At 35.1% G+C, this 27,923-nt stretch overlaps 1 long non-coding RNA gene across 2 annotated transcripts in view; it reads left to right on the forward strand.

Annotated features, from left to right (window-relative positions):
- Window positions 1–27,923, forward strand: part of LOC119470988 — a 110,173-nt gene that overhangs the window by 25,850 nt on the left and 56,400 nt on the right. For both annotated transcript variants that reach the window (XR_005199974.1, XR_005199973.1), the window contains exons 2-4: window positions 14,615–14,709; window positions 23,053–23,222; window positions 26,373–26,427. This is a non-coding gene — a long non-coding RNA (uncharacterized LOC119470988). The remainder of the gene's footprint in view (window positions 1–14,614; window positions 14,710–23,052; window positions 23,223–26,372; window positions 26,428–27,923) is intronic.

Below are 27,923 nucleotides of genomic sequence, written 5' to 3' on the forward strand. Positions count from 1 at the left end.
TGCATAAAACAGGTGTTCACAGGTCCTTTAAAACAGTCACTGTTTCAAGATGTGCTGATGAAAGTTACCTTTGCTGCTCTAATGATCTACTTGGCTGACAGGTTCCTAGGGGCTCCCAGGACCGACTTCATGACCTGAGTTACTGATTGCTCCCTTAATTTCTCAAGATTTGACAACTTCCCTAGCATGCTCCCTTCCTCCCCCAAATTTGTTCACTTTAAGGTTTATTTCCTGATCTTATTCTGATTTAGTTATTGTTGTAGTTCTCAATTGTGATTCAAATAGGTGATAGTTACTGGAGCAGTTGTTCATATTAAGACCTTAAATTTTACAGAAAACAGAACTGAGAATTACATAAATCCAGTGTTTCGTGAAAGACTGCCTTTATAAAATGCCAACATAGAATGATGCTTATGAAATAAATACACAAAATTACTTTAAAAAACCTGTGAATATAGCAATTAGATCCAAACTCTTTAAAATATGTGTTCGATTACATGAGAATATAATTGCATGTCTGAATTTCAAATTTTGTGGGGTTTTTGCCCCTAATTGCCTCACTTCTAGCAGCTCGGTGAATGCTGAACATTAAAAATCACTTAGCCATTTTTGAGATCATTGCTACAAGTTCTCATTCTTTGAGTCTGACCCTGACAAGCTAATAATTAAGATCAACAGTGATTTTCCATGAAGATTTTACCACATCTTAGAGAAAATTCTGTAGATCTGCAGGGCCATTTTGGGTCATCACAGTGATTGAGGACTGCTAATTATACTTTTTTTCTATTTGTAGCAGCTTTACTGAGATATAATTAATATACTAAAAACTGCATATGTCTCATGTATACAATTTGATGAATTTGAATATATGCAAACACCCATAATACCATCAACATGATCAAGGTAGTAGAAACATCTAATAGCTCTCAAAAGATTTCCTGATATTCCTTTGTTTTTATTTTTGGTTTACATTTTGTGGTAAGAACACTTAATATGAGCTCTACCCTCTTAACATGAGATCTACCAACTTTTGAAGTGTGCAATAGCACAGTGTGAACTGTCAGCACTATGTTGTACAGCAGATCTCTAGAACTTATACATCCAGTATAACTGAAACTTTTTACCCATTGAACAACTCCCCATTTCCCCCAACCCCCAGATCTGGCAACCACTGTTGTATTCTCTACTTCTATGAGTTTGAAGATTACGGATACCTCATATAGGTGAATTCATGCAGTATTTGAGATATCTCTAGTTGTGAAACTCATAAAAGCAAAAAAAACCAATAGTGGTTGCTTCTTTCATTTAGTGGATAGAGTGAGAACTGTTAGAGGGCTTACAATGCAAGAACAGTTGTGCACATTGAAGAGTTCTCTCACATAAGCACAACCTTCCCACACTCTGACAGATGTTTATGCAACTGAAAGAACAGTTTATAATTAGCTGAGCTTAAAACACTTGACATATAAACACATAACATCTTTAAAATATAATCACAAAATATTTCTCATGGTTTGAATACTTTTCAAAAATACAACAGAAATATTGACCATTATTTTAGGAAATCACATTATGTAGAGCAACACTGCTAGTGGATTTTGACACAATACACTACTATTGGCCTGCCTTCTAAAGCTTAGTTCATGTACGAATATGTAACAGAAGATACTGAGACTCCTTCTAACAGACTTAGAACAGAATATTTTTAAATTAGCTGGGGCAGATACCATTTAGAAATCTTAACTGTATCTATTTAAAAAGTTTTATTTTAATTTTCATATTATTGACCTCCTATGTAATTGTAAATTACAGCACAGGATAAATCTAGGTTAGAAAATTATATCATAAATTTTTTTCTTTTTTGGAGTTACCTGTTACTATTTTCCTGTGCCCAGAATCAACCATACAACCTCTCTGTGGCATCTGATGTATCTGTTTGTTTCAGCCTCTTCTCTGTTCCCTGCTTCCCAGTGTCAGAGACAGAGGTAATTATAATTATCTGTTGTTATCTTTGCATCATTTAAGGTTAGCTCACTTTTACTGAATACAAATAATTCCTGTTATATATCCCAATGCTGGGTTTTATTTTTATGTCTTCTGTGTCTCTGCTCTATGATTCTTCTGTGTTCTTCTACTGAAAGTGTCAGATTAATTTCTCTTAATCCAAGTTTATTCATTCCGAACAAGTGCATATATCTAGCTTCCTTCATATGTTTTCTGTTGTAATCTTATTTAATATTTACATATCAAAATATACTTACAATATTAAGAACTATTTTTCATTTTTATTGAACTTAGGTCATTATATTGATTTTAAAGGTATGTAGTTTTCAGGTTTTAATATCCCTAAATTTAATCAAAGAACAGTGAATGGAGCATCTAGTTTGATAGAGTTAAGAGCCACAGATCTATGTTATTTCCCAAAGATTTAGTGAATGTGGTAGGAGTATGATTGTGATTATGGCTGTGGTTGTAGCAACTAACTATGGCACTGGTTATGATTACCGTAGGGTTGTATACCAAAGTTAAAGAATAATGTCAGCTAAGTACTAATGCACAACCCTTGGCAAAAAAAAAAAAAAAAAAAAAAAAAAAAAAAAAAAAAAAAAAAAAAAAAAAAAAAAAAAAGAAGAAGAAGAAAGTGAATTTACTTTTCGTTTCTCTCTTTCCTATTCTCTTTTTTCAATCATCCCTGCTAATATATTTCCTCCCTTTTTCCTATAAAACATTCATACTTTCCAATTTCATCTCATGCCTTTAACTCAAGCATTCACTCTTCCTGGAATGCCCTTCCCCCATAGTCTGTGTTTCAGGGTCAAGTCAAACACTGTAACAGTGAGCATTCCCTTATTGTCTTTATTAAAGGTAATTTTTTTAAGACTGAATTTCCTTAGTACTATTTTAAAGCAAATATATTTCTCTTCATCTAACTTTCTTCTTTATATTATTTCTATTTATACATATGACTTACTATGTCATAGGAATTCATAAGCTCCTTGAAGCCAGAATGTTTGGTTTTATTATCCCCCTACTATGTGCTTTGCCTGACCAAATGAATGAATAATCATAATCCATCAGAAGCCTTTATTCCTGGAAATTTTGAAGAGTAAATAGTTGTTATTTTCAATATGACTATTTCAATATTTTCCATAATGCTGTTATTTTCAATAAGATTGCTACCGGCTGGGAGCAGTGGCTCAAGCCTGTAATCCCAGCACTTTGGGAGGCCGAGGTGGGCAGATCATGAGGTCAAGAGATCAAGCCCATCCTGGCCAACATGATGAAACCCCGTCTCTACTAAAACTACAAAAATTAGCTGGGCATGGTGGTGTGTGCCTGGGGTCCCAGCTACTTGGGAGGCTGAGGCAGGAGAATTACTTGAAACCGGAAGGCAGAGGTTGCAGTGAGCTGAGATTGTGCCACTGTACTCCAGCCTGGCACCTGGTCACAGAGTGAGACTCTGTCTCAAAAAAAAAAAAAAAAAAAAAAAAAAAAAGAAATAATCTCAAAAAAAAAAAAAAAAAGAGAAAGGAAAAAAAAGATTGCCACCTACTCTTAAAAGCAATTGGGGTTATACAAAATCTGCACTCTCTAAGAATTCGGCAAAATTGCAAAGAAAAAATATTAGTGTTTCACATACAAACATTTAGGTCTCCTGATAACATTTCTACTGAAACTGAACTATGGTTCAAATTTCTTAAGTCTGTTTCCAGTGACAAAAGAGGAATGGCCCTATTAATATCACTGTGGAAAGATCACATGGTCTAACAGAGAGAATGGATATTTCACAAAGGAAGATGTTATTTGAATTAATGGGTAGGTGGAAACATTTAGTCTAGTTCTTTCTTTAGCAGTGTGCTGTAACAAATTGTACTTGAATGCAGAGGCATATATTAGAGGAAATTCTCTTTGCAGAATGTCAATGATTTTGTGTACTTTTAATTCTTCTCTGTCTTGAACTTCTGAGCCTCATAAAATAAAAATTACTTATTAGAAAAAAAGCAATTGAAACCAACCCCTGAGGTGGTACCTTGTAAGTTTACAGCGGACTAGCTTTGGGAAAGTATAACCAGAGATACAGCACATGGGGAGCTTCCAGGGGCAGCCAGAGAGGCAGTCAGGGGTCTTGCAAAACCTACTCTGAAGAACAGAAACAGATTTTGTAAGGTGAAGCATAATCAGTGCTACAATCAAGAGGATTTTCCAAAAATTTTAATGGAGAAAATGTATAGCTTGCCAAAAAGGATAAAAAACAAGCAGTGACATTCAGCAATTGGGCTTTTATGCCTTAGTAGATACTCACACCTAAAAAAAAAAAAGTTTTAGTCATTTCATGTTTTCACCTTTTAATTACATCTATATTATTTCAAACATAAATTTCTCTCTCAATTCCCAACAATTAGGATGCACTTCAATTTTTTTTCTATTTTGGATTGGTTACTGCTATCATTATGAATAAGCTTATAAAACATGCACAACTTTTCTTTGCCTTATAAAAATAATTAATCTTTTGGTTAGGGTCCAGCCACAAAAACAGAAACTATAGTTATTTTAACAGAGTAAATTTAATGTAAGGAATTGTTAAGGAAATATTGGAGAATGCAAAGGAAAACACTGAAGTAACAGATAAAGAAATTATAAGAGGCAGCTGCTATGTTTACGACTGGAAGAACGAAAAGAAAGCTTCAGGTTATTTAAACTGACTAGCTGCTACTGGTATCTTAGGAGCATGGAAGAGGGACCCTGCATAGCTGAGACTCAGCAGTCTCAGGAAGGCACCTGAAGGGGTACCTGCAAGCTGGTGCTGTTATCTCTAAGGAGGCAAATGAAGCTGGCTCTGGGAGTGTAAGAAAGAAACTGCTGCTGCCAATGTGAAGGATTGCTGTGGTGACACTGCAGGAGCAGGAAACAAAACTGGAAGGAGCAAATCTTTTCTGCCTCTGGTTTTGCATTCTTCCTCAGCCCCAGTTTGGCAGGAAGCCAGGTGGTGAAGAAACACAGAGTCCAAAGTTCCAATTCCAGGATCACAGAGAAGAGTAGAGAGGAGTGGGTTTGAAGCAAAGAAATAAAAACTAATAAACAGAAAGTATCAGGAACTACTCTTTTATATCTTCATGGATATGTGTACTATAAAATGTTAACTAATATTTTAAATCTTCATTATTTCTATATTATACCAAATGCAATTGCTTAAAAAGTGAAATGATTGTTGTAATAACAATTATTATATAAGTACATATCTAATTATTAGAATTGCAGGTGAACTTTTTTGTTAATATGACATTAATCAATTTCTAAAAAGTGATTTTTTTCCTTGCCTTATAACAAATAATGGATTACTTATGTCATAATTTTATTCAAGTTGTCAATGATACACTAAACTATTTAGTACCTTTGCATATCATACTGTGTAAGAATTCATTGATTAAGTTACAGCCTTATAATCAGTCTTCACTTATCAATTAATCCCCAAATGCATTATTTTCAAATATTAGTACTAGTTATTAAAAGAATATTACAAAATTATAGCATGAAATAACATAATTTTGAACTAATTAGAAAACAGTCTTTATAAATGAAATATAGAAGTGTTTTGTTTCCAACTTTGGCTCTAAAATATATACATATATGTTTTTCTGTCAAGCTACATACTTTGGAATAAATAATGTCAGTATTTTTGTAATATCCACTTTGTGCCAGATACTATCATGCTCATTACAGAGAAAATTCTCATTACAAATGTTTGAGTGAAGTATTATGATAATGAATGGAACTGAGGATCTAAAAGCATGAGTAATTTTCACTAAAATTACATGGCTCGTTAATTGGCTACCAATAATTTAGCTTTGTTATAGTGCCATTAACATCAATTCCATTGTCATTGATAGTAGTTGCCTTATCTTACCATTGGTAAGATTCAAACTTTATTTCTTTCTCTAAAATATAGTTTTTTGTGAAAGAATGTATCGTACAATCTTCACAATTCTCTCTTCACACAGAATTATGTCCTTAGCAGTGGTTTATGATGCATACTGCTGAGAGTATAAATTATGATCAAAGTCTAATCCAATGATAAAATAATAAAGTCTCAGAGTTGGAAAGGACCCCAGTCACCAACACTCAATCTATAACAAATCTCTTCTTATAATACAGAGAAAATTTATTTATTGAAAATTTATTGAGCCCTTGCTCTTCCTAGGCACAATGCTATGTGGTTTACAGGCACCATGTCATTTAATTCTCATCACAAGAGAACCAATAAATCGACACAGAAAGGTTGACAAATACAACACCAATGTACACATTTAATTATATTGCTAAATATCAGCAACCAAAATGAAAAACAAAATAGTACCATTTACAATATTATAAAAATTCACTAAACATCTAGGAATACATTTATTAGATAGTAGGAAGGATTTCTGTGCTCAGAACTACAAAACTTAATCCCAGCACTTTGGGAGGCTTAGGGAGAAGGATCACTTGAGTCCAGGGGTTAAAGGCCAGCCTGAACAACATGGCAAGACCTCATCTCTACAAAAATTAAAAAAAAAAAAAAAAAAAAAAAAAAAAATAGCTGAGCACGGTAGTATGCACCTGTGGTCCCAGCTACTTGGGAAACCAAGGTGGGAGGATTGCTTGAACCTAGGAGGTCGAGGCTGCAGTCAGCCATATTCACAGCCTGGGCAAAAGAGCAAGACCGTGTCTCAAAAAGAAAAAAGAAATACATGACAAGAGTAATAAACTATGTATATGAACTGGAAAACTCCATGGTGAAAAGATGTTGATGTCAATTCTTCTTAAATTGGGATATACATTTAGTTCAGGCCCAGTCAAAATATTAGGGAGAATTTTTTAAATTTTTTGTTTTTGTTTTTTGCAAAGAAAACCTGACAAGCTGGTTTCATAGTCTATATAGAGGTACAAAGAGTTAAATACAGTCAAAGCAATTATAAAGAAGAATGAAACTAGAGAAATTACAAAAACAGATATTAACATCTATTAAAAGGTATATTACTTTAGATAAAGGTAGTATTGGCACTCAGATTAGCAAATTGACCAGGGGAATATAGTAACATTGCAATAAATAATATTTTCTGGCAAAGATGACACTGAGGTGTTTTCAATAAAAATACTTTAGTCAATTGGATATTCATATTAAAAGTGATATATCTTGACGTGTACCTCACACCATACACAGGAATCACTTTCACATGAACTGCAAATTTAAAAGTAAAAGGTAGCAAAACAAAATCTTTAGACAAAAACATGGAAGAATATCTTTGGGTCTGTGAAATAAGCAAATATTTGTTAAATTGGGACAAAAAGCCAAAGGAAGAAACAGATACATTGGATCATATTAAAAATATATGACTTTTGTGCATACTACTAAAAAAGCAGGTCATAGATTGGGGATGACTCATCTCTAGTAATGTAAACAACTTCTACAAACCAGTAATTAAAATTTAGCCAACCAAAGAGAAATATAGATAAAAGACAAACAAATAGTTTCTGAAAGAGGATATTCAATAGTCAATAAACATATAAAATGGGCTCCACTTCAGTAACAATCAGGGCAATGCAAATTTAAATTTAAACCATAATGCAACACTACTATACATCCACCAAATTGGCTAACATGAAAAAGAGAGAAAATAGCAAATGTCGATGAGGATGTGAGAACACATAAGCACAGAATATTGTAAAGAAATGATTAGACTTAAAGTTTTCTGTTTTGTATTCATAGGAGATAGGTCGAATTATTGATTAATTTTAAACTTAAAGAAACAAATGTATTAAAAATGTGTATCTGAAATATTAAAATATTAAAAGAATAAAAATAGAACATACAACATTCAAACATCTAGAGGAGGAAAAAGTAAAATAATGAAAACTGAATTATGCTAATATAAGGCAATTAATCAAAAAAGCATAGTAAATAGAAACATAAGCTAACAGATATAAATATTAATAAATCTGAATTTCCAATACAATTGCATAAGTTAGTCTTTTTTCCTTTTCCTAGAAAAAAAATAAGGTAATATTTGGCATCTGCCTTTCAAAAATAGGAAATGGTGTTAGGAAACTAATCTTGTAAGCCAGGCTGCTGCCTTAAACAAGAATCTTCTTACTCCTTTCTCCTTTAGTATCATCAGTGGATGAGACACAAGTTTCGAAAATCCCATGCCTTTTTACTTCTTGAGGAGAGAAAAAGAAGGAAAAGATAAAGGAAGGAAAGAGAGTGGTTTTAGCAGGTCTCTGTTCTATCTAGTATTGGCTCTGGCAGGGGGAAAGAGCATGAATGAAGTGAGGGCAGAGGAATGATCTGGTCTCCACCTACTTGGTGGGTTGATGGCTTCAGCAAAAAGCCAACTGGCAGGCTATGGCTACATTGTCTTGGAGGTGGCTGAGGAAGGCAAGAGTAGCTCTATACAAACTAAAGATATCACTTGTTTTCTGAACAGCCACTTCAGAGTATAAGTTGAATTTTATAATCCTGTTTCATGATTCATTAAGTAAAAGCTTAAAGTGAGATATAAAGTATATATTTTCAAGATATCTGTTTTAACATTTAAACTGTTGCTTATAGTCTTAAATAATGATATTAATTTTGCTTTTTTCTTTTACATCCAGATTCATTTGCTCAGTTCTATAGAAATATAGAAATAAAATTTTAAGTTACTTATTTTAAAATATCTGTTCCCCAGTATTTAAAATGTTTTAAAATTTGCTTTTGAGTAAATTGAACAAAAATCTTTTCATAGAAGATTGCTACAATGCTCTATATTCTAGCTTGCCCTCTTCTACATACCCTGCTCCAGATCATAGTATAAATAAACGTTCATAAAAAAACAGTAAAGAAGATGCTGTCAAACATTTTAATTATGGCCTTTAATTCTGGTACATTTTGTATTGGTAAGAGGTAGGTAGAATTATTGGAATGATAATTGACACCATCCCATAAGAACTCTGACATCATTCTCATGATTTATATAAGTCAAATATATCAAAAGCCTATTCAAATGAACAAAAATGATAAAATATATGAGAAAAACACTTTAAAATGCTCTTCATCTCTGTCAAATGAAAGAATAAATACTGCATTTAGCTCTAACAAATTTATAATTCAACATAATTCATTTTCATTAATACATATTATTTGCTATTAGGAAGGCTAAATTTTCATTTAATTAATATATGACAGTTTTATTTCATATGAATGTTTTTATCTCTTCAATAAGGAGGCCATTTTGTTTTGGTTTGATAAATATATGTCTTTTTACTGGTAACATCCTTCTCATGAAGTAGATTTGACAAATGTTTCTTTGTATCATCTTATTATATTCTATTATGATAAAATAGCCTTTCATAAAATATAGAAAAAATACAATTACCTATAATTCAACTATCTAAATATAATTATCCTTGTTTAATAGTCTTTTACATATTTTTACATTTACATAAAATTTTTTAATGAAAGTAGGTTATTTTTCACATCTGAAAGCTCACTTCTTTAACCACAAAACTTTTGAATATCTTTATCTCCTCATCAATAAAGAAAAATATATCTACAATTAAATATTCTGTAATTTTTCTCTTATGATAAATTGTTAACACTGTATACTCAGGTGTTATTTTGGTATATTTTGAATTTCATATATTTTATAGTTTTTGTTTATTTGAATAGCATTTGATATATTTGACATATAAATTATGAGAATGATATCACAGGTTCTTATAAGATGGTCTGAATTATTCCAAAAATTCAGAGGTTTAGAAAGCCATATTTCAGTGTTCATTCTTAAACAGGTTCTCTGAATGTATCAATTAATCACCACATTTTCATTTTTTTCTTTGTCTATACAGATAACTAGGCAAATTCTAATGATCCTGAAGATATTAAACTCAATCCTGTGTGTTTTTTTTTTCTGGTTTTTACTCTTTAAAAAGTTATGTGTGGCTGACACTGCTGTTGCTCACGCAATATCTATTTTCTCTTTTTTAAATAAAGATTCCCATCTTTCTTCAAAGTATCAGTGTGTCCCATAAAAATCATGCAGTCTCCCAGACTCCGTTGCAGCTAAGATGTTAATCCTAAGCTTTTTTGTACTGGTACTTAAGCAGGAGAGCCAGAGCACCCTCATCTCCCAACCTAATTTCTTAATTGGAGACAGTAATCAGCTGTGGTTTATGCTTATCTAACTAACACTGTATCTTACCTCTTGTGGAGGAATCTTTCAGCCAATCCATACTGAAACCCTGTAGTATCACAAACAAATTTGTCTACAAGGCCATGCAGGTAACATAAATGTATAAATGAAGTGTAAATCAGATAGAGATAGAGAAGCTGTGATTAAGAGAAGAAAACATGTACAGCCTAAGGCATTCATATTCAATTTTTCAAGAGATATTTTTGGCCAAGAAAATTAAGGTTATGGGCTTTATTTATTTATGGGTGCTAATTTGTAGGCTCCACTCTCCTCCGTGCTAAGCATTGTGCAAGACGCTGGGGGGATACTGGACAGCCTAAGACCACTGTCTTCAAGCATTTAATTTAGGTAGTGAGATGGACAGTCATGAATCACTGACAGCAATACAAAACAGTACATAATTACCTACTAGGGTATCCAGTATTGACCACAAATGTTGTAGATGTTTCAAAAAAGGCATGAGAATAAATGCTGGGAAAATTGAGAATGCTTATGAGAGAGACAGCTTTTGATCTTAAAGTATGAAGAATGGGTAGAATTTGGCTATTCAAAGTGATGTGGAGAATAATGGGAAGCCAAAAAGGGAACCCAGAATGAAGACATTAAAATGGGAATGAGTCTAGTGTGTTTTTGTATGGGACAGTAGAGATAGGCCTCACAGAGAACAGAAACATTTGTACCATTTGGGAGAATGGTACAAATTAGGTTTGGATAGGTAGAACAAAATCAGGTTGGTGAGGTCTTTGGAAAATCGACAATTAGATTCCAGACAGTGGGAAAAACATAAAAACTGTAAAAACAAAAGAACATTGAGGGCAAAAAGTCTGACAAAAAAAAAAAAAGAAGTTTAATTAATGAAAATTAATTAATGAAGAGATTAATGAAAAAAATGACAGTACATACTTTCCTTAAGTAACTATGCCATTTATTCATCCATTCACTGACTTCTGCATTCAGTAAACGTTTGATCAGCATGTATGTATGTCCCAAAGGTTCTGGAATTACAATCCTAAAACAGGCAAACAAACAAACAAAACATAAATACCATGCAATTGGGTTATACAGAATGTAGTGAGAAGACCTACAAATATCTAAGAGTATTCTTCTTAAGGTGCTCTCAAAACAAGCTAAAATCATACAATGAGATTTCCCACTCAAAGAACATTTAATATAGTTTTGGGTGTGCTAGCTGACTTAATTAGGTACCAGAAAGACAAGAAAATGGAAAGAAGAAAGCAAATATATTATTTGTAGATAATAACATTGTACTTCAAGAAACCATAGTAAGAGAGTCTTAACCTCTAAGTGGTTATGAAACTAACACTGAAAAATCAGTAGTCTTTTGGTTTTGAGCTTATATATGTAAGCAACAGTCCATTATAGAATATAATAGATGAAAAAACTTGCAGTTACAACTAAAGAATGAACTTTAGATGTGTATATAATCTATAGGAAGAAAACTATAAAGCCTACAGAAAAATTAAGAGAAAACTTTTGTAAGTGGAAATACCTACTTGTTTTTGGTTAAGAAGACTAAAAATTATAAAGATTTCCATATTAGCTTGTAATTTTAGCATGTTCGCAACTAAATTACTTCACTTATCTGTGACTCACCTATAACACTAGACTAATAATAAAACCTACCTACGGAGTTGTTATGAAAATTAGTTAAGAGTGTGTAGTAAGCACTATATAAGTGATGATAGATAGATAGATAGATGATAGATAGAATACCAATGGATATCTTTATGGTAGGGGTTGGGGGAGACAATATTCTTTGTTTACATGAAAAAATAAACATACTAAATAACTCAGAAAATTCTTAAAAATAAGCTAAAATATAAATTAAAAATTTGATGTTAGCATAGATTGAGTAAACAGATGAACAATCCAGAAACAGATTCAAATGTCTATGGGAATTTAGTATATGATAAATATAGCCTTTCAGATCAGCAGAGAAATATGAATTACTCAGCCTGACCAACATGGAGAAACCCCATCTCTACTAAAAATACAAAAAATTATAGGCAGCACTTGCCTATAATCCCAGCTACTTGGGAGGCTGAGGCAGGAGAATCACTTGAACCTGGGAGGCAGAGGTTGCAGTGAGCCCATACTGCGCCACTGCACTCCAGCCTGGGATACAAGAGCAAAGACCCTGTCTCAAAATAAAATAAAATAAAATAAAATAAAATAAATATGAATTATTATAATACTTAGCAGATGAGATTATAGCAAGAAAATGACTATCAGCAATGAATTAAGTTGTTACCAGCTGACTTAAGTTTATTGAGTATGTACAGTTCAGTTTGTATATATAACAGTAGCCACTGAAAACCCTTGAGGAGATGGACAAAGTCAGGTATTCCTTTGGTTAGAAAGCAAGCAAGTTTCCAAATGCATATACAAACACTGATTGAACAATCAACAGCAAACAGCACAAATCCATGACCTGCTCTGTAAATTTGATGAAATCCAGTTGACTAAAGTTTCAGGTGCTGTAACCACAAACTTACTTAAAAGATGCACATGCGCTATACCTGACAACATTCATGAGAAGAGACTCTGTCACCCATATAATCAGCAGCATCATATAATCAACATCAACCAGTCTTTTAAATCAATGGCTGGAGCCGGAACTGTTTTAAGATTCAAGGCTCTAGCTCCATCCCTAAAGGTGCGAAATATGACCTCAATGGATTCTTAAATCCTGTTCATGCATGAGTAGAGAATAACTCCAAATTTTTTTGACCTCTCCATACATCTTAAAGACCTTTAATTTCATCAATAAGATTGCATTTCTAGTTTTCATCAAGCTAGTGAGCAGGTAACAATTTTCAACAGAATTTTTAAAAATAAAAAACTATTTCTGATATCCAATATACTAATTAGAAAAGCAAAGCTTGATGGAGATTGGGATAACAGAATAGCCTGTGGTTACTCCTCAGGAGTTCTGGTTTCCGAGGTAACACTAGCTTGTCTGCAAGATAGCATAAGCTAAGTAACACACGTGGTATCATACTATACGTGCAAAAAAAAAAAAAAAAACCTTTCAAAGTAAATTATAGACATAGTGACAGCTGAGCTCATACATCACTTTTTAGAGACAAATACATCCAGGTAAAGCGTTTTCTATATAACGTTGATTTTAAAAGGTAGATGAGGTTACTAAGGTTGCTAAAAGAAAATGTGAGAAACATTTTGAACTCTCTTATTCTCTCTCTTAGCAATCAAACAAAAACCAGATGCTATTGAAATAAGATATATTTGACTTCCTAAAAATAAAAATTTTAACATAAATTAGTTCACATGATAAATAAAAATTCGAAAAAAATATTTGCAACACAAAAGATAAGAACTAATTTAATTAATATAATATGCTTGTACAAATCAACCATCCAATAGAGAAATAGGTAAAGAAAATAAAAAGTCAAATCTAAATGGTACTTATACAAAAGGATGCTGGACCCTATTTATAACAGAGAAGTGCAAAATAAAACTAAATGAGTCGAGACTTTTCAATCAGGACAGAAAAAGTAAAAATTTAATAACATGTGACATGGAGAAGCCATGACCATCCATACATTAAGTGAGATTATAAACTTGCAAATTTGAAATGTCTCTCAAAATAGTAAGTATACATACTTTATTCCCCAGCAATTACACATTCTACAGATATTTATCCCTTATGTACGAGGAATATATACTTAAATATATATTACCGCATTGTTGGTAGTAACATAAAAGCAAAAACCACCTAAATTTTCACCAGTAGGATATATGTTCCAGGCTGCTACATCTATACAAGGGCAGTCACAGCTGTTAAACATAAATATTCCTAAACAGAAAATCACCAATATATATCATTAAGTGAAAATGAAGGTTCAAAAAGTATTTGTGATATGCGAACCTTTGAGAAAAATTAAAAATTTAATATCTGTGTATATACACATGTATGGCATAGACTATATCTCGAATGATTCACATTAAATTGGCTGCTCCCCAGAAGATGTGTATGGGGAGAGAGACAAGAGGCTGGTGGTGAGCCATCAACCTGTTTTTACGGTATACCTTTGTACTTTAATTTTTTTACTATCTGTTAAGTATTACTTCTTCAAGGGAATGTGTGAGAGGGAGAACGAAGGAAGGAAAGACAGAGGGATGGAAGGAATGTTAATTTTAGAGTATAATTGGCAGTCAATATTAAGATTTTTATCTTTACGACAGCTAGAATATTCACTTGCCTCGCATTGCTAACTATTGTTTTTGGATTGAGCATTAAAATGAAATCTGGTCAGTTATTTTGCTCTTAACTTCAAATTGATTCTCTTCTGTGAGTCAATAAATGTCAATATAAATGTACATAAGAATGCTCTGTATATGATCAATTTGGTTTTCTATAGTGAATGAAGATCAACACAAAGAATATTGCAACGAATGGATGTAAGACTTCTGTATGGAAACTGTATCAATCCATTGATTTTGAGGAAAGGAAGAGGTAATTATTTCATGAACAACTATTTGTGGGTAGAAAGCAATTCTTGGAATTGAATGTTTATATTTTTCCTGGGAAAGAAGGCAATATTAGTGCTGAGAATGTATTATAGTGTTCCACATATCATCATGAAGTGAAATTTATTTTACTTGACATAAAATGATAGCAATTTGCTCTGCTGCCATGTTCTGTTTTCTTCTGGGTAAGATTTAATCTTATTTCAAATCTAAGCAAGTTGCTTATATTGAGAATAAATGTATTAAAATGGATAATGAGAACTGAACAGAAAAACTTTCACCCCCTGTCAGATCCAAACAATTTAATTAGAGCGCAACACAGTCTGTTGGAAGACTTCCTATCCATGCAGCCTTTAAGAAGTTCCTTCTCTCAGCTGTGCCTGTATTTTGCACTATACAAGTTAATTAAAATAATCTAGTGAGAGCTTATGGTGGTTTACCTGGGGCTAAATTTTATTACTATTTCATTGCTTATATTCTATTATTTTATTCTTCATATTTTATTATTGTTTTAATTATACAAAAATAAGTAAGTCTAGATATTCTCTCAGAGGATATTTAAATTAGTCAGAGACAGATAAAGTAATAATTACAGTACTATGGGAAGATTTCTACTGAAAAAAAAGTATGTAAACACATGTATTTATCATTTCTGTCATATAAAACTCCATAAAATGACAGTAAAACACAAAATAAAGTTAAACAATTGTAAACATATTAACCTACCTAAAAATATAACAGAAGTAAACATACAGATAAAATTTATAAAGCTGAAACCCAGTTGAATGAGTAGTAAACAACAGCAAACCTGAAACATCATAAACTTAAGATCACTCCGAAGATTCCCATGTTGCTCAGTTCTCATTGAACAGAGCTCCCTGCTCAATCATCAAGACTACAGAGTAAGAAAAGCTGGAGAAGACACATGATAACATTCTCTCTATTAGGGACATATATATTTAGCTTGATTTTTTTTTTTTTTTCTGGTGGAAAGAACTGATTCTGCTGGACACAGTGGCTCATGCCTGTAACCCAAGCACTTTGGGAGGCTGAGGTGAGTGGACCACCTGCGGTAAGGAGTTCAAGACCAGCCTGGGCAACATAATGAAACCCCATCTCTACTAAAAATACAAAAAATTAGCGAGGCATGGTGGCGCAAGCCTGTAATCCCAGCTACTCAGGAGGCTGAGGCAGGAGAATCACTTGAACGCAGGAGGCAAAGGTTGCAGTGAGCCGAGATCATGCCATTGCACTCCAGCCTGGGCCACAAGAGCAAAACACCATCTCAAATAATAATAAGAAGAAAAGTATTGATTTCATGAAAATATTTTGATAATTGTATAAGGTACCTTCTCAGAATTGATAGGTGCATATTTACATGCAAAAACTGGCAAAATAATTGGCAGCAAGACACATTTTCATAACTTCATTTCTAGGTTTATAATATTCTCTCCAGTGAACAGAATCAAGGGGCATATTTTATAAAATATATTTTAAGTGAATCTATAAAGCCCTAAAGATTCGGCAATATCTAATTCTGCCCATAGCACCCGGAATCAATGAGTAAAATGGAAGGGGAAAATAGAATTGTTAAAAATAAATTCACCGAAGTTTTTAAGAAACCAGACATACTGTCCATGACTTGTGTGATTATGAAAACGTATCACTCATGAAATTTTCATGAATAGACCCATGAGACCTATAGTTGTATAAAATGACAGGCTTGCTTGGAATGAGGACATAACATGAACAGATGAACAGAAAATGGAACAGAGGAGACAAATTTCCTACATTCCAAATTTGACTGTTCCTTGTCTAAAGCTGTAAATAAATGCCCACAGCACTGATTTAAACTATTTCTATCTCTTTGGGAGAAATGAGAGAACAGATAACCAGTTTTGGTAAAGACATAGATAGCATCACTTCACTTTCTACAAAAAAAAAATGTGTAATAAGAAAATAAACAATTTTGTTTTGCTAAATTCAACAACTTAATGAAATGAGTAAATTCCCTGAAAGGCAGAGACTGCCAGTGCTTGCTAAAGAGACAAAAGCATGAATAGTCATTGGATATTAAATAAGTTGAGATTATAGTTAAAAACTTTTTCCTAAAAAAACATAGTTAGTTTTGTCAGGCACAGTAGCTGATGCCTGTAATGCCAACACTTTGGGAGGCTGAGATGGGAGCATTGCTTGAGTCTAGGTGTTCGAGACTAACCTGGGCAACATAGTGAGACTTCGACTGTACAAAAATATGCACAAAATTAGCTAGGAGTGTTGGCCCATGCCTGTAGTCTTGGCTATTTGGGAGGCTGAGGTGTGAAGATTGCTTGAGTCCAGAAGGTCGAGGCTACAGTGAGCTGAGATCACGCTATTGAACTCCAGCCTGGGTGAGACCCTGCCTCAAGAAAGGATATAAATAAAATTAAATATTAAAAATAAAATATTTGGGTCTGGGATTTGGTTTGACCCTAATTTTACAAACTACTAAGTCAACTGATTACTGGTTTCATCGATGCTTTATGGAAAACACAAGGTTTGTATGTCAGAAAGGACTTTATCACTCATACCACAAGAAGCATAATTGCTTCAATTTCTCTTGCTGTACTTGACAGAGTTGCACCTCAGAGCTATCCAGATGGAGTCTATGTACATAGTGAGATTCTATTTCCCCTGAGGAAGACTAAACGTAGGGATTCCACTGCTTTATTGTGAGTAGTATCATGGCCTTCTCTCTGCCTCTCAGGGAAAATTTTAAATTAGTAAATAAATATACAGTTTGTGAGAAGTTCTGTGAAAGAAGGTAAACAGTAATATAGTAGCTCAGCAGAGAGTTAGGGTAGCGTCTTCTCAGAGCAAATTATTCTTTAACTCATCAAAAGATAAATTGGATTTATTCATAAGATTGAGGACAAAGGTGCTAAGTGGCATTCAGCAAAGTGACCTTCAAGAATATGCTTCATTGGCAAGGACCCCAAGTAGTTCAGTGGAGTGGGAATGGGGAATGTAGGAGAGGAGGCAACTGTTGAGGGAGGAGTTGGCTGAGTCAGTGTTCAAGTCATGAAGGAGGACCTTCTATACTCAAAAGGGGATTCACAGAACAGATTTGTCTGAGGCAAGAGTGTCCTTTCAAATGGGAGATGTATTGGAAAATGAGGAAACAAACAGATCACTTAGGTGGCTGGTGAAGTAATCTTTTAAAAAATGGTAGCAGTGGAGACGGAGAGTAAACACACCCTATCTATTCTAAAGAGATGGAATATACAGGTCCTGGGATAGGTAGGCAAGGTGAGGTCACAGCTGAATTTCAGGTTTCTGTTTGGGCTTCTGGGAGAATGTACTGGGAAAAGAATTTTAAAGAGGAGCACATTTTTATAGGAAATGATGAGTACTGTTTCACATTTGTGTTTGTAAGATGTGAGGTGTCTAGGTCCAGCTGCCCAATAGACAAAAGACTCAGGAAAAAGTGTGGACTGGAGACAGTTATTGGAGCCCTGAGCCCAAGTGAAATCTTATGAGAGTACATGAAGTGATAAGAGTACCTTGGAAAGAACTCTAATGCCTGCCAACATTTAGGGAGAACATTTACAGAGGACAGACTAAAACTAAGAAGGAATGATCAGAGGAAAACTCGACAAGAATAGTGTTTCAGAAATTAGGAGAATTTTTTTTAAAAAAGAAGAAGACTGGCAAATGCTACAAAATGTAACACAAAGACAAAAAAAGTGTGTCTCAAATTTCACAATAATAAAAGATGATGTAGTGAGAACAGCAGTTGCCTTAGCTACCATGAGGCAGTGGGGTGGAAGCTCCATGTTACAGTGAATTGGTAGGAGAAAGTAGAGAGAGCAAGGGTGACCGTTTTTTAATTTTAATTTTATTTTAACTTTCAGGATGCATGTGCAGGATGTGCAGGTTTGTTACATAGGTAAACATCTGCCATGGTGGTTTACTGCATCTATCAACCCATCACCTAGGTATTTAGCCCCACATGCATTAGCTATCTATCCTGATGCGCTTCCTCCCACCCTGCTACTCCTGACAAACTCCAATCTGTGTTGTCCTCCTCCCTGTGTCCATGTGTTCTCATTGTTCAGCTCCCACTTATAAATGAGTATATGCTGTGTTTGGTTTTCTGTTCCTGTGTTAGTTTGCTGAGGATAATGTCTTCCACTCCATTCATATCCCTGAAAAAGACATCATCTCTTCCTTTTTTATGACTGCATACTATTCCATGGTGTATATGTACCACATTTTCTTTATCTGGTCTATCACTGATGGATATTTGGGTTGGAATTTTTTTTTCTCTGAGACCAAGGCCATGGGGCCAGAGAGGAGTCTGTTTTAATTGCTGGGGAGACAGGGAGGGGCCTTAGAAATAGCTCTCTCCCCCCACCCGACGTGTCCCATCCAGTTTGGGCAGGAAGCCACTTTCCCTAAAACAGTTCATTGCTGGGATCCTCTGAAGAGCTGCTGTGGAGGGCAGCCACCAGAAGAGGGCATGGGGCCTCAGAGGACATTGATGTGCTCTGTCAGCCCCTGTCAATCTCTTTGCTATTGTGAACAGTGCTGTAGTGCACATACACGTGTATGCATCTTTATAAAGGAATGATTTCTATTCCTTTGGATATTTACCCAGTAATGGGATGAGCAAGAATAATCTTTTAAGTATGCAGGTCAGAGGAAAGTCAGACTATTCGCATTCTTTAGACAATTGATTTTGAACTAGGATTAGCTATAATCATTTAAAAATCTTAATTCTCAAGGACTAAGGTGACATAGGATAAATAATTTGTCTATGTGGCAATGTTGAGATTTAAGTCAGGCCTTCTATAACCTGTGCTCTTAACCCCAATATTTTCTAGGACACTGTATAATTATTGTGTTCATCTCCATATGGCCTGTGTCTTCACAAATCAGATATGTAAGGAGTCTCAAGAAAGGTCTTAAATCATTCAGTTGTATAATGCTCAAACTGAAGAGAATGAATTCAATTTGATCATATTATGAATGTTTAGTTGACCCAGGCGTGTTAGGTATATTTCCCTAACCTGCATAGCTACTAACCCTGAGGCTGACAGTAGAAGTGCTGTCACCTGCCTCCTCATCAGTTCAACATATTAAAAAACAACAGTCTAATGTGTAAGAGATCCAAGTTTTTCTTGTCTGAATGAGCCAGATCACTCCAATTAATCAGACCTAACCCTGCTTTGGTACAATCGATATCCAAAAGTTCAGAAATAAAATTGCTTCGATTAGAAATAAGTGTTTTGATCCTACATGTCTCTAAACCAGACTCTCCTACAAGTGATAACAAAGACCCAAACATATTGACCCAGACAATAAATATCGATTCAGTGCCCTGGGGCATAAGCCCAGTTCCACTCTTAAGCATTGTAGCTGAAAAATAATATTCTCATTTCCATATGAGAGAAGTAGGGGTTGGCAAAATTCCAGTCCTGAAATTCATAGACACAGGGTAGCACTAGCTAAAATTAAAGTTGTTTTTTTTTTTAATTTTAGGGTTTTTTTGTTTAATGAGTACAGTTCTTCCTAGTTGTATCTCATCTTTTTACTCAAAAACAAAGCTTATTAAAGATCCCCTGACCTCAAAGCTAAGACTGCCTTGATAAGTAAATTAACATACACACAAACCCCCAAAATGATTTTATTTATTTATTTATTTATTTATTTATTTATTTATTTATTTATTTTTTGAGACGGAGTTTCCCTCTTGTTGCCCAGGCTGGAGTGCAATGGTGCGATCTCAGCTCACCGAAACCTCCGCCTCCCAGGTTCAAGCAATTCTCCTGCCTTAGCCTCCCAAGTAGCTGGGACTACAGGCACGCGCCACCATGCCTAGCTAATTTTTGTATTTTTAGTAGAGATGAGGTTTCACCATGTTGACCAGGATGGTCTCAATATCTTGACCTCGTGATCCACCCACCTCATCCTCCCAAAGTGCTGGGATTATAGGCGTGAGCCACCGTGCCCAGCCGATTTTATTTCTTTAAGTAAAAAATGAAATGGAAGCTGGGCATGGTGGCTCACGCCTGTAATCCCAGCACTTTGGGAGGCCAAGGCTTGTGTATCACCTGAGGTCAGCAGTTCGAGACCAGCCTGGGCAACATGGTGAAACCCCATTTCTAAAAAAAAAAAAAAAATTTTAATTTTTTAAAAAATGAAAAGATAGTTGGATCACTTAGGACCAGTGATGGGTATGTGTAATAGAGAAGTCAATGTTCACTTAGGAAGGTCTTGGTAAAAAGAGGCAGAAAAGAGTGTTACGAGAAGGTAAGGAGTAGGGGCCTTAAAGAATAAATCATTTAAAATAACTCTAATGCAAAATAATACTGTCAGATTTCTAGTTTTTATAAAATTATCAGCTATCTTCTATCTCTATTTAAATCTGTGTCCTTTTAATTAGAGAGTTTATCTCAACAGCTAAGTCCAGAAGTAGACAGATAAAGAAATCCTGTCTAAAATTATAACACATTTAACTTATTCCCATGAGAATAGGTTAATTTATGAAATAGTCACCTGACCTGGGAAATAAATTTAAAATCATGTTTGAAATTTGCATTATTAAGGAAGAACTAATAGCTTAACATTTCTTCTGCACTTCCCATTACTTATTCACTGCTAAAAGCACATGTACAGTTTCTCTTAAGATCTAAACCAATATTTGTGCAACTTAAGAAAACCATCAGCCTTGTATTTCAGAAAACAAAACCTAGAACATTTTCTAAATCATAATGATTTCTAGATTTGCCTTCCTGAATATGGTAGGGGTTTTTGTAACAAACCATAGGTTATTACCACAACCTATGTTCCAGGACTTACATTATGCACATACATATTTTTCTCAAGAAATTTAGATCCCCTACATTTTCTCAAAAGCAGATGCTTTCCTTCTTAGATAATATTTTGAAACATACTCACAAGACCTTTAAAATACAAAGGAAAAACCAAAAGTGTGCATTTTAAGAGATGTATTGCAATAGCTCTTAATTGTGGGAGAAAGAGATTCTGGTCTTTTAAGAAAAAAAGAATTTATTGTAATGATCTTGCATTGATCTAAGAAGCTCAGAGGAAGATGGCAAAGGTGCTCACAAGCTCTGCAGGCAGAAACAGTGCTTAAAATAATCCAGCACAAATGGACTACTTGGAACACCAATATCATTACTGACATATGCATTAAGTACTTCAGTTTGTACTGCCAGTATCACCAGTACTGGATTCTGGACACAGCCATAGCACCACTCTCATGGCTGTCCTGAAAACTTTATCTCACGGCAACCACCGCTGCTGCCAGAGGGTTCTCCAGTTTTCCATTCTCTATGTTACTAGCTTGCAACTTATAGATGCATTTGATTAGCAGAACTAGGTCACATGTTCACACTCTCAATACAAGGAAGTCTGGGAAATAAATATGTAGCATCTTCAGCCTCTCTTCCATTCCTTAAAGCCTTCTCATCATCTGTATTGAGGCTAAGTTTCATGGATTTCAGACATTGCAAGGGGAAAGAAAATGAAACACAGAAGAAACAGGTCTGGACATCTTAAGTCACAGAGCTGGAAGTGGCACACATGACATTTGTTCACATTCCTTTGAGGAGAAATTAACGTGGTCACAACTAACGTCAAAAAAGCCTGGGAAATTGTGTAGGTCTGGGAACCTCTGTGTCAATTTGCAATTCTATTTCTATGAAGGAAGAAGATAATGGATTTTGGTGGACAGTGAGCAGTCTCTGCTACAGTCAAGTAAGTGAAGATGGCTAACGAGATATATTTAAGAGCCATTGAACATCAAAATTTATGAGATAAGGAATTCTTCAAACATAGGAAGAAGGCTTAGATGCTGGGCAGGCAAAAACAATCAAAATATGTAAGAAAGAGAAGGATGTACTACCATATCTGTGTACAGTCCTGCATGATCACCTTCATGAGCTCCTCTTCTGCATGTTGCTGCCTCCTCCTTTGTTCTCTTTTCTGATCTGCACACACAGTCTTGTGATCTCATCTACTCTTATAGTTCAATGGCTCTTAAATATACCTCATTAGCCACCTTCACATACTTGACTGTAGCAGAGACTGCTCACTGTCCACCAAAATCCACTATCTTCTTCCTTCAAAGAAACAGAACTGCAAGTTGACATAGAGGTTCCCAGACATACACAATTTCCCAGGCTTTTTTGACGTTAGTTGTGACCACGTTAATTTCTCCTCAAAGGAATGTGAACAAATGTCATGTGTGCCACTTCCAGCTCTGTGACTTAAGATGTCCAGACCTGTTTCTTCTGTGTTTCATTTTCCTTTCCCCTTACAGCCTCTGGAATCTAGGGAACTTAGCCTCAATGCAGATGATGACAAGGCTTCAAGGAATGGAAGAGCAACCTAGGAACCTGGGTTACTGAATAAGAAGAAGATCTACCCACCAACCTGGAACGCTGACCTTGAACTAAAGTATGAGAGGCTGTATTTAAAGGTCTATGTCAGGTAAGCTACAGGATTATTGTTAGTTATCTTTATCTTTTTAAAGCTGTTTAGTCTTATCCTAACACACACACACACATACACATGCACACACACACTAACAAATTTACCATGTCTCAATAAAATCAGTATGTACCCAACTGGGTATGTACTGGGTACAAACCTTGGATTGGCCTAGACTCCTCTTTCTCTTTTGCTCTCCAAATTCAATAGAACACTAAATTATGTTATTTATACTGCATTGAACTATTTCTTTCTTTAAATCTAAAGCTACCACTTCAGTTTGGGCTCTTAGTTTATTGTTCCCAGTGTGCCTTTGTTTAGTTGCCTTCTCTGCATCGAATGTCTTCTCTCTCTCTTTCTGTTTATAGAGATTGAATCTCACTGTGTTATCCAGGCTGGACTTGAACTCTTGGGCTCAACTAGTCCTCCCACCATGGCCTCCCAAAGTGCTGGGATTACAGGCATGAGCCACTGCTCCTGATTTGCTCTCTCTTTTTCTCTAGCTTTTAAAAAAATGTTAATTTAATTTTAAGTCCTGGGATACATGTGCAAGATGTGCAGGTTTGATACATACATAAATGTGTGCCATGGTGGTTTGCTGCACCACCAACCCATCTCTAGGTATTTTTACCCATCTTTCAGGACTCAACTTAGTTACTATCTTCAACAAGGGTCCCCAGTGATACACAAATGTTCTTCCTCTATGATCCGCTAGCACACAGTGGCTATCTCTAGCTTAGCAGTTGCCCTAAAACATTGAAATTAACTATAAATATGAATAAGTAGACTGTAAAAACCTTGAGGCAGAGATTGCATCTGTTAATAGAATGACTATACTCCACTATTCAGATGTATAAAGAAATGATTACCACTTTACTCCCTTGCAATATCAGCCTTGCTGCTTGCCTGACACTGAACTCCCTCCAGGAGATTGCAGGAAATGCAGATACCTTTTATTGTGCATGAGGGCAAAGACAGACTCAGAGAGCAGTACTTTTGCCTGTTTCTTTACCTAAATCTCCCCCTTAGCCGCTATTAATTAATTATCTACAAAACAGTTTGAAATCTTTCCAATCTTCTAAAAAAGCAAGGAGTAAGCCACTTCTCTCTGGGACTGTCCCATTTTTTTTTTCTGGGGATTCTAACCGTATTTTCAGGGTTTTGGTACAGGAAAGAGTTACACTCTTTTCAGACTTTCTTTTCTGTGTGGATGGAACCCTCCTTGCATTCTCTCTACATTACGGCTTTAAATTAATTCTAAGATCCAGAATCACACCCAGCAAGTTTCTTCATATATAAAAATAAAATGTGCAAAGAAAATTTGAAATTTACAATTCTTCTTCTCATACAACAAATACTGGATTTCAATATTATTATCCTGATATGAATTCAAAAACTCTAATTTGGATGTTCAAAGATGACTCCTTTGCATATCTACCCTACTGCTAATCTTCCTAGAGAAAAAGATATTTCTGACAGAAGAGCAGCTCTCTCATTAGAGGAAAGTACACAAAAACGTTTTTCTTAGATTAATTCCCAAGAGACAGAATCTGAGGTGGAGAATTGTGTGCAGGAAGTTTACTAGGGAGTGGTCTCAGCCACAGTCTCATAGAGGAAATTGGGGAAACAGAGGGAGAAGTCGAATTGCTGTACAGTTGCAATTAAGCCTTTAATTGCACCATGGGTGCTCTGGAGCAAGGATTCAGAGAAATGATGAGAATGGCTTTAAATTTTCATAAGCCAAGTGTGGTAGATTATCTTTTCCAAGATGGCCCTAACAATATTTCCCGTTCTACATGCTCTTTTGCAATGTTACCTCTCTCACTCTGCCATCAGGAGATGAGATCTGTTTCCCATACCCTTGAATCTGGCTGGATGACCTGAAGCAGAAGTGATGCAATATAACATCTAAGCCTGGGCCTGAAGAGATCCCTGCCTTCTGACTTCAATATTGAGACAGTCCTTGGAAGCCAGCTACCATGCTAGAAATCATGCTACCATGAGACTGCCATTTTGTGAGGAAGCCCAAGCTACACATATGAAGAGAAACAGGATACAAGAGAAGCACAAAAATACAACGTATAAATATGCAAATAAAGGCTTCTTGGACCTCTAAGAAACTAACTTAGTTCAGTTGTCTGAGTGACCTGGCCAATGTCACCACTAAGGCCTGCTTGAATTCTTGACCCATAGAATCATGAGTACATAAAATGGTGGTTGTTTTAAGTCACTACATTTTGATATAGTTTGTTACACCACAATAGAAATGGATGAAGAACTCAGCATCATAATTTTTTCAGATCTTTAGAGCTTGTCCCAGCTGACATCTAGATTGCATTGTCTTAAATAGCCATCCATGCAGAAAACTTTCCAATAATTCCAACTTTCTACACATAGGAAACGGTCAAGTTGGACTCCCTTTGTAGCAGTTAAAAGATGGTAATCTCCCACTTCATTCACCCTCAGTCTTACTCGATTCTGCCTATCACTTCCTTTCATAAATTTCTGAGGCTAAAGACCACTCAAATTTCAGTAGAAACCATGACTTTTAAATCAGAACAATTTCATTTCCTTGAGAAGAATTTTCTGAGTTCTGAAGCCAGTCCCCTGAGAAAACACTGATGGAAAACATAATTACAGCATCCTAAAGCATTAGGCTTCGTGTCCTGATTACAACAAAAGACCCAAGGGATTTCCATGAGACAACCACTCCTGGAAACGGTTCTATAATTGGGATAAAAGGCAAAAGGAAAATGAAATTCAGATCAATTCCTTGGGTTCTTCCTGTTTATCCTTATTCTAAATTTTCACACAACAAGATGAAGTAAGATTTCAGTGTGCTATTCTAGCATTCACTGTTTCCTTGCCTTTGGTATCCAAGTTTCAAAACCCTGATGTAGTGCATAGAAATAATAGAAAATTCTCATACTGTGCTTCTGGTTGGGTGGAATCATCCTATGTCAATACTAAGTAATGCAGCTTCCAGGGAGTCAACTGACTTGTCTGACCTTGCAAAGTCATCACCATTAATCATGGCAGAGTTTTTTTTATAGAGACCATGGTGGCTATCAAATTGTCTTATTCTGTTTCTGCTGCTATTATAAAATATGTGAGACCAGATAATTTGTTATAACAACTTATTTCTTACAGTTCTGGATATAGGAAGTCCAAGATCAAGGTCCCTACAGATTCAAGATATGGCGAGGTAAGGCATTCATGTTGCATCTTCACATGGCAGAAGGGGCAAACGGACAGAAGAGATGAATGCCGTGTCTTCATATTTTGGAAGGGAGAAGAGCAATAAAGGGCCTAGTTAGTTCCCTCCAGATTTTTACAAGGTCACTAATTCCATTTACAATCATAACTTAATCTCCTCCTAAAGGCTCTATCTCTTTATATTATAATTCATATCATCACATTGGCAATTACATTTCAACATATGAATTTTGAAGGACACATTTAGATCATAGCACAAATTGTAATTATGGAAAATAATAGACAACAACAAATTATGTTGTCATACTCCTCCCACAGCCTCATTTCATTAAATTGTTGAACTCTGACCTTTGTAACCTATGAAATCAGCATCTCCATAGGCTTCGACCTAATACAAATAATAAAACTAAAGCCTATAACAAATTGAGTGACTGCCCGAAGGTGACCCAACTAGCTGGACAGTGGCAGGGCTGCTATTAGAATCCAGTCTTCACTTGACACTCCCTAGGATGATTCCTTTTACCCTCTGCTACCTCTTATCCTCAATCAACATTTTAGTGATGTTAGGTGGAAACAGCTCAGGATTTGGAGACCTTGATAAATTCAGAATACAGTGTTCCAAGTCATTGAAGTTCCATGAGCCATTTATTTTTTACCTGTAGAATGGAAATAGTAAATTCAAAATCAAGAAGCCTGCATATAAAGCATCTATTATTCATGCAAAGCCTGTGTGTAGATAGGTTGGGCTGCCACATATGTAGAGAGTTCTTTGACCTCCCAGAGGAAGTCCCTGAAAAACTCCATTAAGCACCCTCCAATCTGACATCCTCATCTCCCTTGTTTGGTTACTTTTGGGAACGTAAAGTGTTGTATATTGAGAAGACCTCTTACTTGTTTAAATATCTTTACCTGGTAGGGGGTTTGCATCTGTCCTTTTGGTGAGTTTAGTTGATGAAACTAGTTAGATCAACCAGCTATCATTCCACTCAGAAAGTTGGTTTGATTCTATTTAAGTCTTGAAGGAAAAATGAGAGATCTATATTCAAATAATGACTCTTGGTTATTAATGCCATCAGTCAGAGTTTGAATAATAGAAAAATTAACAAGTAGACATATTAAGAAAGGTCTCATGGAAGAAAAAATATGTGAACAAAGTTTTAAAAGTTAGCATCTGACCTTGCAAATATACAAATTACAACAAAACAAGGTAAAATGTAATGAGACTTCGAAGATTCATAGGGAAATACTTCTCAGATAAGATTCTTCATTTGCGAGTAAGAGGAAACAACTGCTTACTTAAGCAATAAAGGGGATGTATTAAGGGGATAACAAGCAGCTCATAGAATGGACAAGAGGCTGGAAACCCAAGTTTGGATGATGCCAGAGAGGAATCAGGACCAGATGCAAGAGCAACTCTGGCTATAGAGACAGCATTGGTGTTTTGTTTTGTTTTGTTTTGTTTTGTTTTGTTTTGTTTTTTGAGAC

The sequence above is a fragment of the Cebus imitator genome, unplaced genomic scaffold (assembly GCF_001604975.1).
Source record: "Cebus imitator isolate Cc_AM_T3 unplaced genomic scaffold, Cebus_imitator-1.0 Scaffold46, whole genome shotgun sequence".
Classification (NCBI taxonomy): domain Eukaryota; kingdom Metazoa; phylum Chordata; class Mammalia; order Primates; family Cebidae; genus Cebus; species Cebus imitator.